Source organism: Ictalurus punctatus, unplaced genomic scaffold (assembly GCF_001660625.3).
Source record: "Ictalurus punctatus breed USDA103 unplaced genomic scaffold, Coco_2.0 tig00163665, whole genome shotgun sequence".
Classification (NCBI taxonomy): domain Eukaryota; kingdom Metazoa; phylum Chordata; class Actinopteri; order Siluriformes; family Ictaluridae; genus Ictalurus; species Ictalurus punctatus.
In genome coordinates this window covers 22,501-39,661 of record NW_026521164.1, presented here as the reverse complement: position 1 = coordinate 39,661, position 17,161 = coordinate 22,501, and the positions used below count along the sequence as shown (strand labels likewise).

The 17,161-nt window shown below is 39.1% G+C and overlaps 1 long non-coding RNA gene and 1 pseudogene across 1 annotated transcript; both read right to left on the bottom strand.

Moving 5' to 3' along the window:
- Window positions 1-7,414: 7,414 nt before the first annotated feature.
- On the bottom strand, window positions 7,415-10,158 carry LOC128632585 (uncharacterized). The gene is made up of 3 exons (XR_008396184.1): window positions 9,940-10,158; window positions 9,450-9,515; window positions 7,415-7,615 (listed from the first exon to the last, which is right to left on the bottom strand). It is a non-coding gene; the product is annotated as an uncharacterized LOC128632585 (long non-coding RNA).
- An 866-nt stretch (window positions 10,159-11,024) lies between these two features.
- Window positions 11,025-17,161, bottom strand: part of LOC128632586 (serine/threonine-protein phosphatase 6 catalytic subunit-like) — a 27,706-nt pseudogene continuing 21,569 nt past the window's right edge.

Genomic DNA, 17,161 nt, shown 5'->3' with positions numbered 1-17,161 from the left:
ATTATTCATCTAAATTATCAAAAATTGAGTGGGTGGAGCTAAATGGTCCAAAAGGCACATTTTTCATTTGAGGGCACAGCATGAGGAAAAAAGTTCCACTGTTCCACCTTATTTTACAAAAGATATTCTTGTTTTACATGTAAAAACATGAATAGCACCCCCAGAAGCTAAGTTGAGTAAAACCATCTATTATTACAGGGTCCATACTTTCATGATAAGTTTTATGATAATAGCTCAATGTTACCTCTGTCAAATGCCTGCTGAAAGCTGATTATCAGATGTTAGCCATGCTTTTAAGTAACAATGTCATCATCAAATATCACACAGAGATGCACATGCATAAAGATGCAGCATACCAAGTTTCAGCTCGATCAGACGTACAGTTCTTGAAAAAACAGATATTTGACCTTAGCTCTGACATCAATGACCATGCCCCAAACTTCGCACATGACCTCAGAATTTTATATATGCCTGTATATATGTTTTTAGGTTTCATTCAAACAGACATAACTTGTTGCTGTTTGAGTAAATTAGACTAAACCTCATTAGAATTGATTTACATGTGGCGGCCATATTGTTTACAAATATTTTTATGTTTTTAAAAGTATTTAGGGTCACACTCTGTGGAGTAGTTTGACACCAAAGGTCCCAATGAGCACAGTGGCCTCCATCATCCATAAATGGAAGAAGTTTGGAACCACCGGACTCTTCCTAGAGCTGGCCGCCCAGCCAAACTGAGCGATCGAGGGAGAAGGGCCTTAGTCAGGGAGGTGACAAAAACCCGATGGTCACTCTGACAGAGCTCCAGCGTGTCTCTGTAGAGAGAGGAGAACCTTCCGAAAGAACAACCATCTCTGCAGCACTCCACCAATCAGGCCGTATGGTAGAGTGGCCAGATGGAAGCCACTCCTCAGTAAAGGTACATGACAGCCCACCTGGAGTTTGCCAAAAGGCACCTGAAGGACTCTCAGACCATGAGGAACACAATCTCTGGTCTAATGAAACAAAGATTGGACTCTTTGGCCTGAATGGCAAGCGTCATGTCTGGAGGAAACCAGGCACCAGTCATCACCTGGCCAATACCATCCCTACAGTGAAGCATGGTGATGGTAGCATCATGCTGTGGGGATGTTTTCCGCGGCAGGAACTGGGAGACTAGTCAGGATCGAGGGAAAGATCAATGCAGCAGTATACAGAGACATCCTTGATGAAAACCTGCTCCAGAGCGCTCTGGACCTCAGACTGGGCCGAAAGTTCATCTTCCAACAGGACAACGACCCTAAGCACACAGCCAAGATAAAGGAGTGGCTACAGCAGAACTCTGAATGTCCTTGAGTGGCCCAGACAGAGACAAGACTTGAACCTGATTGAACATCTCGGGAGAGATCTGAAAACGGCTGTGCACTGACGCTCCCCATCCAACCTGATGGATCATGAGAGGTCCTGCAAAGAAGAATGGGAGAAACTGCCAAAAATAGGTGTGCCAAGCTTGTAGCATCATACTCAAAAAGGCTTGAGGCTGTAATTGGTGCCAAAGGTGCTTCAACAAAGTATTGAGCAAAGGCTGTGAATACTTGTGTACATGTGCTTTTTTGTTTGTTATTTTGAATAAATTTGCAAAGATTTCAAACAAACTTTTTTCACATTGTTCATTATGGGGTATTGTTTGTAGAATTTTCATTAAAATAATGAATTGAATCCATTTGGAAGAAGGCTGTAACATAACAAAATGTGGAAAAAGTGAAGCGCTGTGAATACTTTCCGGATGCACTGTATGAGCAAAGAAGGCTGTGAAAAATTTTATATGTTGTAATTTTTTATTAACTTTTGTTTAAAAAAATTCACTAAAATACTCTGCTCTCATGGATATCAAAGAATTGCAAACAACACAGGTTTGTGTGTATATATATATATATATATATATATATATATATATATATATATATATATATAAAAATATGTGTGTGTTAAATATCTTAATTGTACAACAATTATGAGAAAAAATATATTTGGAACAGGAAATTGTTCAACCATGACTTCCTGTTTCACAGGAATATAGATATAAGGTAACACATAGGCCAAATTCCCTTAGTCATTCATGAGATGAGATGGGATGGGAGAGTGTGGAACAATGCAAGATTGGCTGGCAAGACCTATGGGCAATGGAACAGAGCAGGATCAGTTTCCTTATAAGGTCAACGTATGATGTTCTCCCATCACCGCAGAACCTAAACCTTTGGGTAGGAGAGGATCCCTCGTGTCCTTTGTGTTCATCATCTGCAACATTAAGGCACATTTGACAGGATGCAAGGTGGCTCTTAGCCAAGGACGGTTTACTTGGCGCCACGACCAGGTGCTGCGATGTTTGGCATTAGCATTGGAAGACAGGCGTAACATGACCAATAAGTTGCCACCTGTTCCACAAAACAGTACATACAAAAGACAATATTCCTCCGTCCAGGAGAGCAACCACCAAAAGGTGTTAAAACCAATCCTCGCCCAGGACAACTGGAAGCTGCCAGAGATTGGAAAATGCTGGTAGATGTCGATCAACGGCTTATTTTTCCACCTGAGATTGCCACCACAAACCTTCGACCAGATATAGTCTTGTGGTCTGGGTCAGCACGCCTTGTTCACCTGGTAGAGTTAACAGTGCCATGGGAAGATGCTGTAGATGAGGCGTATGAGAGGAAGAAATTGCGGTATGCTCAACTAGCCACTGAAGCAGAACAGCAAGGACGGAGAATGTGGGTTTACCCAATGGAGGTAGGATGTCGAGGATTTGTGGCACACTCTACAACCCGGTTTCTTAAGAGATGTAGGATTCAACGGCCAAGAGTTGCATCGCACAGTGAAGAATTTATCTGAAGCCGCAGAGAGGAGCAGCAATTGGCTGTGGTTGAGACGGAAAGATTCTGGTTGGGAGTTCAGCACAATAGAAAGAAAGAAAGGTACAGGTAAATTAGCTGGGCTGAGTTGAGTGGGGAACGGAGGGGGCTGATTCTGGGACGCCACAATCACCGTCGAGCCCTCTTGAGGTATCGTGGGCTAGTCGACGAAACACCGAGGATGGAAGGTGCCCACTTGAAGACCCCAGGGATGTACCCTACTTAGCTCAACCAAAATAAGCAGATCCCTGGAGTCAGCTATCAACACCAAACTGAAGGACATTACATAGAAGGAAGCATAAATGGATGGAAACACATAAGGACATTAGTTTACTGTGAAGTGATATCTGAGTTGGTGCTTATCTTGGCGAGAGTCAAGTTTGCTGGCAAAATGAATATGAAGTTTAACATCTATTCTCATGTAATGGAAATCATAACAATGGGTAAGACCAAGGAATATAGCTGTGATGTGTGGCAAAAGATCGTTGAGCTTCACAAAATGGGAAGTGTCTGTAAGAAAATAGCACAAGCATTGAATATGCCCATTTCCACCATCAGGGAAATAATTAAGAAGTTCAAGTCAACTGGAAATGTTATGAATCAACCTGGAATTGGATGTGTGTCTAAATTGGCTCAACGCACTGTGAAGAGGATCGTTCGAGGGGCCAAAAATTCTCCAAGCATCACAGCTGCAGAACTGCAGAAGTTAGTTGAATCTTGGGGTCAGAAAGTCTCCAAAACTACAATCCGAAGTCACCTGCATCACCATAAGTTGTTTGTAAGGGTTTCAAGAAAAAATAGTATACTCTCATCCAAAAACTCAAGTGTCTTCTGTTTGCCAGACACTACTAGAACTTCAAATGGGATAGATGAAACCAAATAGAGCTTTTGGCAATAAATACCAAAGTTTTGACGCACACAGAGAGGTAGTCATAAGGAAAAGTACCTCATGCCACCGTTAAACATGTTGGCAGCTCTTTAATATTTTGGGGCCAGTTTTTCTGCCAGAGGACCTGGACATTTTGTTAGGATACAGTGGGCAGGACTCTACAGTGAGACCATTTCAATTGCATTTGCGACTGAAAAGTACTTTGTGCGACTGTGAAAAAAATATATATTCGCACCGGTGCGAGTGACCTGTACAGAGTTGTATGATACAATCAGAATAAAAACTATGACTCCAAAATGCATCTAGCACCACCGCACAACAGTTACTTTCACACTACTTTTCATCACCTACAAGGTGGGGTGTAATTCAAACTTCTTTATCAAATAATTCCTCACCAATCATAATCAAGAGTAGCAACTGTTCAGTCTGTAAACATACAATATGCTGCCGCTCTCCCTTCACCAACTCAGGCAGTGCGTTCATTTCATTTAAACTCACGGTTGCCAGATATCACTTGAAATGTCAACACCAGTTTCAGTTTGTTTAATCCCCCAAAAATGCAATATTATCAGCAGACATGGCAACACTGTACTGGGGGCACCCATCTAAACTGATAAACAAACAAACAAAAAAAACTAATAAAATGTAAAGACAGAAAATGCGGTTAGTTTATAAATAAATAATTTAAAAAAATTATATAACAAATTCATAAAATATAAATAAATTGTGAAATGAAATAATGTTAATTACTATGGGTTGCATTTAATATCAATTTTACATTAAGCTTAGTAGGCTTCTATTTCCTTAGAAGGCTATTAGCCTTCTTTTCCTAATATGGACCATGTTTGTTTTAGTCTACTTTTAATTAGGACTCTTTATTGTTTAAAATATTTAAAAATAAATATTTATGCTTGTTTATTCATCAATTAACCAACAGTATTTCTCATTGCTATTATTTTAATTAACAGTGACAATGAGCAAAGAGCTTACATTTAACTGTTAATGATAGACCCCCTGATTAAAGCTTAAAAAAAAAAAAAGAAAAAAAAAGACTGGTATCTGGATCGGTATCGGTTGATCAAGATGACAAGAAATCAGTATCGGATGTAAAAATCCTGATCGGAACATCAGTAATGAACACCATTAAACTAAAGAGCTTTGCATTTGGTCGATAAATGAACTCACCCAATCACACCCTATATGAGATTTAGGGCTGCAAAATTAATCGAAAATCGATCTCGATTATGATTTTAACTGCCCACGATTACATGAACATGATCGACTGCGATATTGACGTTTAAAGTTCGTCCTCCACTCATAGAAAACTCCACTACATATCAAATCAAGCAGTTCCTAAACTTACAGTCACCATAGAGTGGCGCAGGGATGACGTCATTTTGTATGCCAAAGCCCGGAAACAAGTTAGCGTTTAAGCCATTCTGGTTCCATCCCAAAATCAACGGTTTTTTGAATGGGATTTTGGTTAAAAGCCTGAAATAATGTCTGTGGTGAACACAAGCTCAAAATATTTTTCATGTTTTATTCTACGACATAAAATACGTCAGTAAAACCCCACTCCTGATTTTTTTTTTTTTTTTTTTTTAAAGCTTTTACGTGTATTGAAAAAGGCAGTTGCTAACGGTCGTGTAATGAGGGTTTAGGACGGATGCAAGTGCAGACAAGAGCTTAATTGAAGAGAGGCAGACAAATCCAAAATGTGAGACAATAGCGTGGTCAAAACAAGCAAAAGTTCAGGCGATCAGCAAACGGGCATAAACTAGGATAAACAAGATTCAAACAACGAGGTCGAGAGCAGGATCAAAACTATGAGACGTGAAACTATGAACAAAAGCTTGGTGCACGGAAACTCACGCAATACTTTGCGTCGAACAAAGAGACACGAGGGGTTTAAATGACAAACGTAATTAAGGGTGAACACAAAACAGCTGAGACAAATGATGACACATAAGGGAACAACCAATGACATTACAGGGGCAGGAATCATAACAAATGCACATGTAGAAAGTAAACAAAGTCAATGTCACTAAAAGAGTGTGTTGCATGCTCCAGCGCTTACGAAATCATGACACAAACAAGTTGCTAAATGGCATTACAGAGGTTGTCGTGGACATTAAACATCATCACGCCGAACAGGAAAAAACTTTGCAGATAAACTGGTTCAGGTACGCTGTGCACAATCCCCCCCCCAAAAAAAAAAAAACGTGGATGAAGATCCAACCACAGAGTAAATCCGTAACATGGAAAATGTTTAAATCAAGTTTGGAAAAATTTACTGAAAATATTACATTTAGTTTATCAGAAGGTAAATTAATTTGTCATGGCTCACACTATGTTCATAAATTCTGTCATAATTGACAGAATTAACTTTAACGTGGCACATTAATGTTACCATCTCTAAGAAAAAAAAACTCAACTTCAACCGTGCTCCTAAATTTTTGCAATTAGGAGCACAAGTGCTCCTAAAAGAAATTGTTACCGTAGAGTCCTGGTGGGGGTAAATAAGTATTGAGCACATCAAACCTTTTTCCAGTAAATATATTTCCAATGAGGTTATTCACATGAAATTTTCACCAGACATGAGTATTAACTCAAGAAAACCACAAATATAAATAATTCACAACATTAAAATCCATAAATAAAGTTATGTGTAATAAAGTGGAATGACACAGGAAAAAAAATGTCACACAAACAAAAAGCAGTTCTCCAAGGCAAGGTAAGGCAAGGAACCAGCTGAAATCTGTAAGTAGTTAGAAAGTAATTATACCTTCTATCTGTGCAAATTAATATCAGTTGTGTTAGTAAATTGATGGAATATAAAAAAGGCTTTTCGTTACCAAGGTGTCGCACAAGAAATGAGTGATGGGTACTCATAATGGGTAAAAGCAAAGAGCTCTCCCAAGAACTTTGCAACCTTATTGTTACCGATAGAATCGGATACAGACCTATTTCAAAACTTCTGAATCTTCCAGTAAGCACCATTTGGGCCATTATCCGCAAGTGGAAGCAACATCACTCTATCATCAACCGGCAACACACAGGAGCCTCTCACAAGATTTCTGACCAGGGAGTCAGAAGAATAGTCAGAAGAGTAACCCAAGAGCCAAGGACCACTCTGAAAGAGCTCCAGAACACTCGGAGGCAGCAGTTGTCATCGTTACAGAGATAACAATAGGCAATGCACTCCAACACCATGGCCTCTATGCACGCTCACCCCGTAAGACTCCATCACTAAAGAAAAGGCATATCGAAACTCATTTAAAAGTTTGCTACAACTCATTTGGACAAGCTTATGAAATACTGTGAGTGTAGTCTGGTCAATGAGAGCAAAATGTAACTTTTTGGCTGTCATACTACACACAGTGTAAGAGAAAAAAATGGCACTGCACATTAAGCCATAAAACACTATACCAACAGTGAAGTTTGGAGGTGGAAGCATCATGGTGTGGGGCTGTTTTTCATCACATTGTACTGGCAGACTTCATATAATTGAAGTAACTATGAATGGAGCTCTTTACTGAAAGATCCTGAGAAGAATCTGCTGCCATCCACCAGGATGATGAAGATGAGACATGGGGGACCTTCCAGCAGGACAATGATCCAAAGCATACAGCAAAGGAAACTCTCAATTGGTGTAAGAGAAAAAAAATCAAGGCATTAGAATGACCCAGTCAATCACCTGACTTGAATCCAATTGAACAAGATTTAAAGACAATATGTTTAGAAGAATGGGCCAAAATCACACCTGAATACTGCGGCCGATTAATTTCTTCATACAGGAAGCGTCTTGACGCTGTCATTACAAACAAAGGCTTCTCCACTAAGTATTAAATAGATTTCAGTTAGCATGTTCAAGATTTTTTTTCTGCGTCATTCCTCTTTATCACACACAACTTCACTAGCCGCGTTTACACGGACAACAATAATCCACTCTTAACCCGATTAAGACCATACTTTGATTAAGAAACTACCATGTAAACAGCAATTTTTACTTACCTTAATCTAATCAAGGTCATACTCGAATTAAGCTCTAATCGAATTAAGACAGGTAGAGTACTCCTGTTTTAGTCGCATTATCGAAGTGTATTACAGACATGTAAACACCTTAATCACATTATGATCGTCGTGTGAGAGTTTTCACCACATTTTACAACAGGACACGGTCACACACGGCAGTTTTCAAGATTTTACGGCAAACAAGGGAGTTCGGCTGCGTCCCAAACCGCATACTTACCTACTATAGGCCTGTAGTGGGGAAAAATATATGTATCTCGGCTACTATATAGATGGTAAGTATGTGGTTTGGGACACAGCCCACGGCTTCAAGCAGTTGTCTATTAGCACGTATAGCATGACAAATAATTAACTGCACTTAAAGCGTTCGTAAAAAAAAATAAAATAAAAACACCCAAAACTGTATACGGTACCATAACGAAGACGAACTGTATGTTGATATGTGAAATTCTGGAGGGACGTCGGACGCGTGGCGCGGTGACGTAATGACGTGGGCTGTTAATCTAATTATGTTCTATAACATGTAAAACGGGAACACGACGGGAGTATTCTAAAAGCGACTCATGTAAACACCTTAATCACATTATTATCTTAATCAGAGTAAGGTCAATAATTAGATTACTGCTGTTCATGTAAACGTAGTCATTTATGGACTTTAATGTTGGATTTCTTTCTGTGTGGATTTCTTGAGTTAATACCAAAGTCTGGTGAAATTTCATATGAATACCCACACTGGAAATATATTTACTGTAATATATATATATATATATATATATATATATATATATATATATATATATATATATATATATTTCTGCAACAAAAATCTACACACACTTAAAGACTCTTCTGGACATGCTGACCAATCTCAGATTTTGTTTTCAAATAAAAATAAATGCCATGCTGTCTAACGTACGTTTATCTTCAGCATCACTTTAATTCAAATCCCGCATAAACACTCGGAGCAGCACAAGGGTTTACACATCCTATTCATTCATAGTTATCCTGCACCGTTCCTTCAGTACAGTGACCTTAATGAGTCTCGTTAAAAGGTTATATATTTTTTCGAAGCGTACTGATCTCCACAACAGTAGAAGAACCAGGACACACGCTGTAGTCTAACAACCTAAACATCATACGACCTAGTCAAAATAGTACGGTAGCATACGTAACCGATTCAATTGATAAATCCCAAACCGCTTCCTACCAAGTGATAAAATAGAATGCCAAAACAGGTAACTACCGTACTAAACAACAGCACGCCACTATTAATAACTGACTCCATGACTACACGTTTTAAATAGCATCACATGAAATGCTGTGTGCCTTATGTTCTGTACTATATTACCATATTTAGTACAATAGTATACGGTCTTGATGTAGCCTTGTCATGAGGCTGTTTGGGTCTCAACATTTACGATTCCTTTTTCAAACACACATATCCGTGTACACGGCCACAAGCAGGACCAGCAAGCTAAACATTAAAAGTTAAACTCGTAATCTCTAACCAAATAGTCAAGCAACTGTTTATCGTATAGTTCAGAGCTGTTATTGCGGTACTGTTTTACTCTGTATAATAAGGATATCTTAGAAATATGATTATCAAATACATTGACTGAGTTAATATAAAATGTCCTTACCTCTATGTCTTTTTCAATTCGCCTGCAACGAGATCACAGAGCGATAATGCCCCTGACGTTCTGGATCTGTCAAAGTCGGAAAATGCAAGTTTATGCGATGAAATGTGTAATTAAGAAGAAAGATCTATGGGATTAAATGTGGTTTAAAGCACTACTTTTATTAGAGCTTTTACTGTCACTGTTATTTACGCTTCGTCTCCGGGTTGTGCTAGCTATATTTGTACGCTCGCTAGGTATTTATGCAATAATAAATTAATAGGAGTCTGTTTGTGCACTTTTAAAGGCGAATACCTTACTAATGATCATTTATATGACAGCTATTTTAAAAGCGTGGACAATTTAAAGCAATGATGCACAGTTAGCGCTAGCTAACTAGTCAAATTTGCACAACTGTACAACTACACAAACGGGAAAATGTGAACAAAAAAACCTGATTAGACAATCCGATTTAAACGGGTAGGTGGAGATATAACAGTTAACGTTACATCACCTGTATATTGTATCTTCTTCGAAACCTCAAGGGGAAAAAAACGTTCTTCAACGTTGATGCAGTGTAAAATTTCAGAAATATCAACGCGCAGTTGTTCCGTCAGCGTGATTTAACAGCTACCTCATTTAGCTTTTCTCTCAAAGACAAATTTTTTTTTTATTTTTGTTCCGTCGGTGACTTCTGTCGTTTTTGTACAATTTCATTTGAAAAACACATCTCACACTAACTTGCTGCACAGCCGACCCCTATGACGTCCCATAAAGCTAGGCATTTAATTGGCTTACAGTGTTGCCAACCGAACCACCCCCTTAGAGGGCGGGGCAGACATTGATTTGCATAGACGCATTTTCATGTTAACTTACGCCACCATATGACCACTTTGGGTCATTTTAACAACACACACACAGACACACACGTGTCTAAATCATGGTAAGGGAATAATGTCACAAAACACACGCACGTACAAACTGTTTAAATTAATAATAAATGGGGTTTATTTTTCAATATTTAATTGGTATGTGGGTCACCATCTCTACAATAATAAAATACAACAAATCTGGAAAAAAAAGATTAAATCAATACAATTTTTAAATGTACAAAATAATCACAGCCTCCTCTGTCTCATCACCTGGTCCAACCTCACCCCCATATTGCAATTTCATTATGCACTTTAGTTTTCAAGAGAAAAGGGCCAGATTAAACCATCTGAGTAAACCAATATTCAAAGTGGTCTGACTAAGTGGTGTACATTCTTTAAGAGTTATGGTACCACATATGATTAAATCCATGTATGATTAAATTTATATATATATATATATATATATATAAATTATATATATATATATATATATATATATATATATAAATTTATATATATATATATATATATATATATATATATATATATATATATATATATATATATATATATATATATATAAAAAAAAAAAAAAACCAGCACCAAGAGGAACACTGTTTTCTTCATACCAAATTTCTACATGACAAGCTTGCACTTCTCATGAAAAGGGCTAGCAACATCCTCAGGGTTCCTCATAATCTAATCTCGGGGAAGGGGTGGTGAGAGGGGATGCATATTTTTTTTTTAAAACTTCAGATATAAAAAAAAACAAAACAAAACAAACAAAAAAAAACCCACAAACAAACCAACCAAAAACAAAAAGAGAGGTTGACCAAGATGAGAAAGAGGGGAGAGTGGACACAGTGGGCATCAAAGATCTCGCCCTCAGAGGAAGTATGGCGTTGTGGTTCTGGGTGGAATGACTCGCTCTGCATCAGGCACGGCGCGGAACAGTTTGGGCTCCCGTGTTCACATCCTTAAACACCATAATTGAGGCAATGTTGCCACAGCGGTAGCAGTAGTTGGGGGCTGACCACACGGTGACAAGCTTCTCATCGAACATAAACTTGTAGCCCTCATGAACCAGCTGATGTGCACGGCAGATCAGCTTCAGATTGTTAATATGGACAAACTGCAAAAAAGGGAGAAAAAAAACATTGATATTACACAAATACATTTTACACTGCTTGAAGGGTTAATGTAAAAACATTTTGGTATCCATAAAAATTCACCACTTGGAATGGTTTTTACTGATAATCATTTCAGAGGTGTTCGCTGTCTAGTCCATTTCCAAATTACAATAAATTGTTTACAACTGTAGTGAAAGATATTTACTGTTCTATCAGCTCTAACTAGACTTGAGCATTAGTGAAGGATAAAAATGTCTGCATGCTTTTTTGCGAAACATGAAAAAATAAACAAATCATACAACTTGTTAGCAAAAATAGGAACACAAACTAATTTATACATTAAATTATTTGTGAAAATTATGATCTACACATTAAAAGAAAATATTAAATATCAGCCTGCACTTTCGTTATAGAATGTCCCGTAAAGAAATGTTAAAAGCTTGTCCCCCCCCAAAAAAAACAAAAATGCACATGCCACCTTTTAGCATACAGGTGAATTTCTCCACACAGACCTAGCCAGATTTTTAGAAGCACATAGACTAAATGACCACATGATTCTGTCAAGCATGGGAAAACAGGGTGTGATTGTGTGATTTTGGGAGAGAATGTATACAGTGGATATAAAAGTCTACAAACCCTGTTAAAATGGCTTCCAATGTCCATAAATGTGCATACCCTTTTATAATGTGGCAGTGTTTCAGAATCAACCAATCACATTCAAACATGTTAAATACTAAATTAGTATATACCGGCCATCAATAAAAGTGACTGACTGCCCCCAAATAAAGTACAGCTGTTCCTATAGGATTTTCCTAACATTATCTTGTAGCATCCAACTGGAAAACCCATGGGCCACAAAGAGCTTACAAAGCTAGTACGGGATCTCATTGTTGAAGTATATAAATTCGGAGAGATGTACAAAAAGAATTCCAAGGCATTGGATATACCATGGAACACCGTAAAGACGATAATCAACAAGTGGAGAAAATATGACAACAGTGACACTACTAAGAACAGGATGTCCCTCTTAAAATTTATGATCAGATCAGGTGAAAACTGGCCTGGGACGCTGGAAGTACTGGTTGCTCCCTACATGCGAAAATCTCGAATTCTTTATATCTCTAGGCTATGGGGTAGGGTGGCAAGACGGAAACCTTTAACCAAAAAATGTAAAAATTATTCACTCAATCTCCCAAATCCCATGTTGAATAATGTGTTATGGTTTGATGAGACAAAAGTTAAACTTTTTGCCCATAATACCAAATACATGTTTGGCACCAAAAAAAAAAAAACACCATCACCAAAAGACCACCATCCCCACAGGGAAGCCTGGTGGTGGCAGCATCATACTTTGGGGCTGTTTTTCTTCAGCTGGAATTGGGGCTTTAATCAGTGTAGAAGGAATAATGAGTAGCTTCAAATACCAGTCAATTTTGGCACAAAACCTTAAGGCTTCTGTTAAAACACTCAACATGAAGAGGAATTTCACCTTTCAGCATGGCAACGACCCAATGCAAACCTCCACATTAACAAAGGAATGGCTTCACCAAAACAAGTTCAAGGTTTTCGAATGGCCCAGAGAGAGTCCAGACCTAAATCCTGTAGGGTGAACAAGGCTGTGCATAGGAGATGCCCGAGATGAAAATATTGCTAAGTCAAGATGTGCCAAACTGAGTGACTGTTACTGAAAAAGATTGAATACTGTGATAAAATCTAAAGGACCAGCTTATTGTACAGTTTTTATTTTTTCCCCTAAAATGATTTTTTTTTTCACTTTAATTAATAGGTAAAAAATTTCACAATAAAGGTAGAAAAGTTTCTGATGATTTATCTTGGTTTAATTTTTTTTTACATCACAAAAACATGACATTTTAACACAGGTGTGTAAACTTTTTATATCCACTGTAGGTAAAGTTTTCTGAGATTGGTCGACTCCAGTGATGCCATCTGTGGCTGGCTTTGCTCTAAGTGATGGCATCAGGTGTGTGCGGGGAGATTGGAGGTGCTATTAAACCTAATTTACACTACACTATTTTAAGCCTGATTTCCAAGTCGCCGAGCTCACCAAGCAATCGGGGCTCACCAATCAGCAGTCAATCGTTAAGCCAAGTTTACATTATACGACTTTCAGCATTGATAGAGCACTGTGCTGTTCAACATGACTTGCTCTCTTGTAATCATGAAGTCATTGTGGTGTTCACACTACATGATCGCTCAGCGACAGGGGTCACACACACACTCCATGAGCGGGACAACGACTCCGTCACCCGATGACTCAATCTGGTGTCCAAACTATGCTTTTTCATGAACAAAACGATCAAGAAGCGACTCGGATATATGACGCGAAAACCACACGTGAAACAGGAGTTGTTTATTTGAAGATGGACGTAGGACAGAAACAATCGGTCTGAGCAGTTTGCGCGATGATTGTGCTGAAGAAACCCCAAAAAGGACAAGTCAAAGAACGTGTGTGAAAGATTAGCACACAGTGATTTTGTGTGCTACAGAGAGAGTTGGAGATGTGTAAAAAAGGTTTTGTGGGTTTCCCTTTCTCCCTGGGACCTCACCTCATGCCTTGCTCTCTCATTGGCTGTAGCTCACCGCCGCAATCACTGCCAGTGACGACACGTTTCACACCATAGTGTGTGGAGTCACCCGAGAGCTCCAAATATTTAGCATGCCAAATATCTGTGTGGTGTTGCCGATGCCTCAGCAAGGCATTGTTGAGTAGTTCACACATAACGATCAACTGCCGATTGCGGCGACTTGCAAACTGGGCTTAAAATCGTTGTAGTGTGAACTAGGCTATATGTGTGAACTACTTGATGACATACCACTGAGGCATCGGCGATGCCACACATTTATGTAGATATAGGTGTGACCATCTACTCTGCCTCCCGAATAAACAAAGCTATGTGGCGTTTCTGAAAAAACAGGCTCTATTCAACACACTGATTAAAAATGGAATATGGGTAAACAGGGTTATGGTGCAACATGACTAGTCATCCCAAACATGCCTCCATTCGTTCAAAATGAGGGTATTATGAAGGAGCTGACCTGCTTTTGGAAGTTCACCATCTCAATTAAATGATTCAGAAAAAACACTGCAGTGAAACACGTCTTGTCTTTTCAGAGACAAGTTTTTTATGTTTCTCGACCACTCTGATGAGACACTAAATGTGAACTTTAAGTGCAAACATAGAGACAGCAGTTACACTGTCTTCACCAGCACTGAAAGCACACAATGTTTTGAGTGTGGGGACATCAGACACAAAAAGGTCTGGCTGCCCGCACAGAGCCATGTGACCAGGGAGCTCAGATGACAACACAGCCAGGTTACAGCAGTAATGTGGGTCTGGTGCAAACACTGTATCCAATGCCAGTACTGTAGTGAACAGCAACTGAGATGGTATTCCAGGGCCTAGTTATAACAGGGTCCCTCTCTAACTACACTTCACATTCATGTAAAGAACAGTTTATCCTAATGGATAATGATCGCTGACAACAGTTTATATAGGCTGATCCATTAACACATAAATGAATGCACAGGTGATGGTTCAGCCATTTCTTATCATGTTTTGGAATCTTTGTTCAGCACAATACCTAGAATATTTTGAAAGAGGTTTTGAAAAGAAATATTGCATAGGCAAACTTTAAAGACACTACTCATAGTACTTTACACTATGCAAATGAGTTCCACACTATGGTGGGATACACTGTGGGCACTTCTGGCATCAATAGCCAAATTACGTTGACTGAATGGAAAGGTGCCAGACTACAATCTCCTCCTTAGAAGAAAGGGATAAAGATATCTCCAGATTGGCACCCCCTCATTCTGAATTTCTAACCTGACAAGGAAAGAGACATTAATAGAAGCACCACGTTCTGAGTCTTCATCCCTTGAGGTAGAAGACATTAATAGAAACAACGGTCCTGAATCTCTGACCTGACAAGGAGAGGCGCAACGTTACGATTAAGGTTAAGCTTTTGTAAGCAAAACCTTATTTACAAGGTACCTTCAGTTGAGTGTTCCAGATTTTAAGGACGTTTTGTGTCGGCTGCCAATACCCAACCCTGATAACTCCTTCAGCTGCATGTTCCAGACTGTAAGCGTCCCTGCACTGGCAGATATTGCTTGACCCACCATGCCTCCTCAGTGATGCAGCTCAGCCTGCAAAGGACCCTGTGGTGATTTCATCTGACCCAACTGTATGGGGTTCAGACTCTAAGGGAGGTGCCTTGAGTAAAAATCGCTTACATACATACATACATACATACATACATACATACATACAATACTAACACTCATGCCAACAGTACTGAAATTAACATTTCTGACACTGGAGATAATGCTGGTGTTAGCACTAGAGCTAGCCGTGATACTAGCCTGGACATCTGTGCTAAAGCTGACATTCACCAGGTAAGCAGCAGGAGGAGAAACATACCGAGACGTTCAGCTGTGTTGAAAGACACTGTTGGTCCCCCCAACCATTTCCTCTTACACCACAAAGTTTGGATTTCTCAAACACAACCCAAGAACAGCAGCAAATTAAGAAATGTTATAATGCCAGAGAATGAAAGCCCAGAGTGCAGTACAGGTGAGGATGAGATCACACCCATGGAGGAGGGAGAGATCAACCAGAATGAGCCGTTCCAACAAATTGAGGACCTATACACCACAGCACAGATCAACCAGTTCTTAGAAAGGACCAAAGGTAAAAGCAACATTTCACTAGCAAGCTACTGTCCGGATAATTTGACAGTGGAGTGGTTGGCCACTTTATGTTTCAGGGTGCCCTCATGTCTTTATTAGCTTCTGGCTCTCCCTTTTAGTTATGCTGTCATAGCTAGTCATGCCGAAGTCACTGATTACACTTTGCACACAATGTACATTGTCCTTAACCATTAAGTGACAACTAGCATGCCTAGCATGCTAGCCCCCCCCAAAAAAATGCAACTCCTAAGATACCAGTGATCCTGACCCTTTCTGCTCCCCAGACCAGCCTGATCCATCTTACTTCTACAGCCCTACTTCTTGGAGTTCTCATCATTTGGAAACCAGTCACTGCTGTTGAAGATGGCTCTACATGGTGTGGCCTAAAGATCAGTGAGATTACTGTGGATGGTACCACTTGACCATGAAAATGGTGCTGGACTGCAATTAAAGTTTTGCTATGATGGCTTTGGACTACAATTGGACTGCAATTGCCATGAACAGTGTGCATTCAAAACATCCATCAATGAACAATGGAAAACTTCAATAAATTAATGAATGAATTTTCCTTGTTACACAACTGTACTTTTTACAATATATTGTAGTTTACAGTTATAGAAGGGAATTATTTATAAAATCACACTATCCAGTATCACCCAGATGAGGATGGGTTCCCTTTTGAGTCTGGTTCCTCTCAAGGTTCTTCCTCATATTGTCTCAGTTTTTCTTTATCAACTTCACCTCTGACTTGCTCATTAGGGGATAAATTCATAAATGTAAAATATATATTCTGAATTTACAGAGTTCTGTAAGATGCTTTATGACAATTGTTCTGGAACAAAGATTAACCTCTACCAAAATGTGAAGAAAGAAAGGATCTGCTCATGAGCCAAAACATACAAGCGCTCATAGTTAACATCTGTGTAAACATGGTGGAGGTAGTGCCATGGTCTAAATACATATATAGTGGAGATCAAAATTAGAGAACCTACAGTTTCCTAAATTTCGAGGTCACTGCTT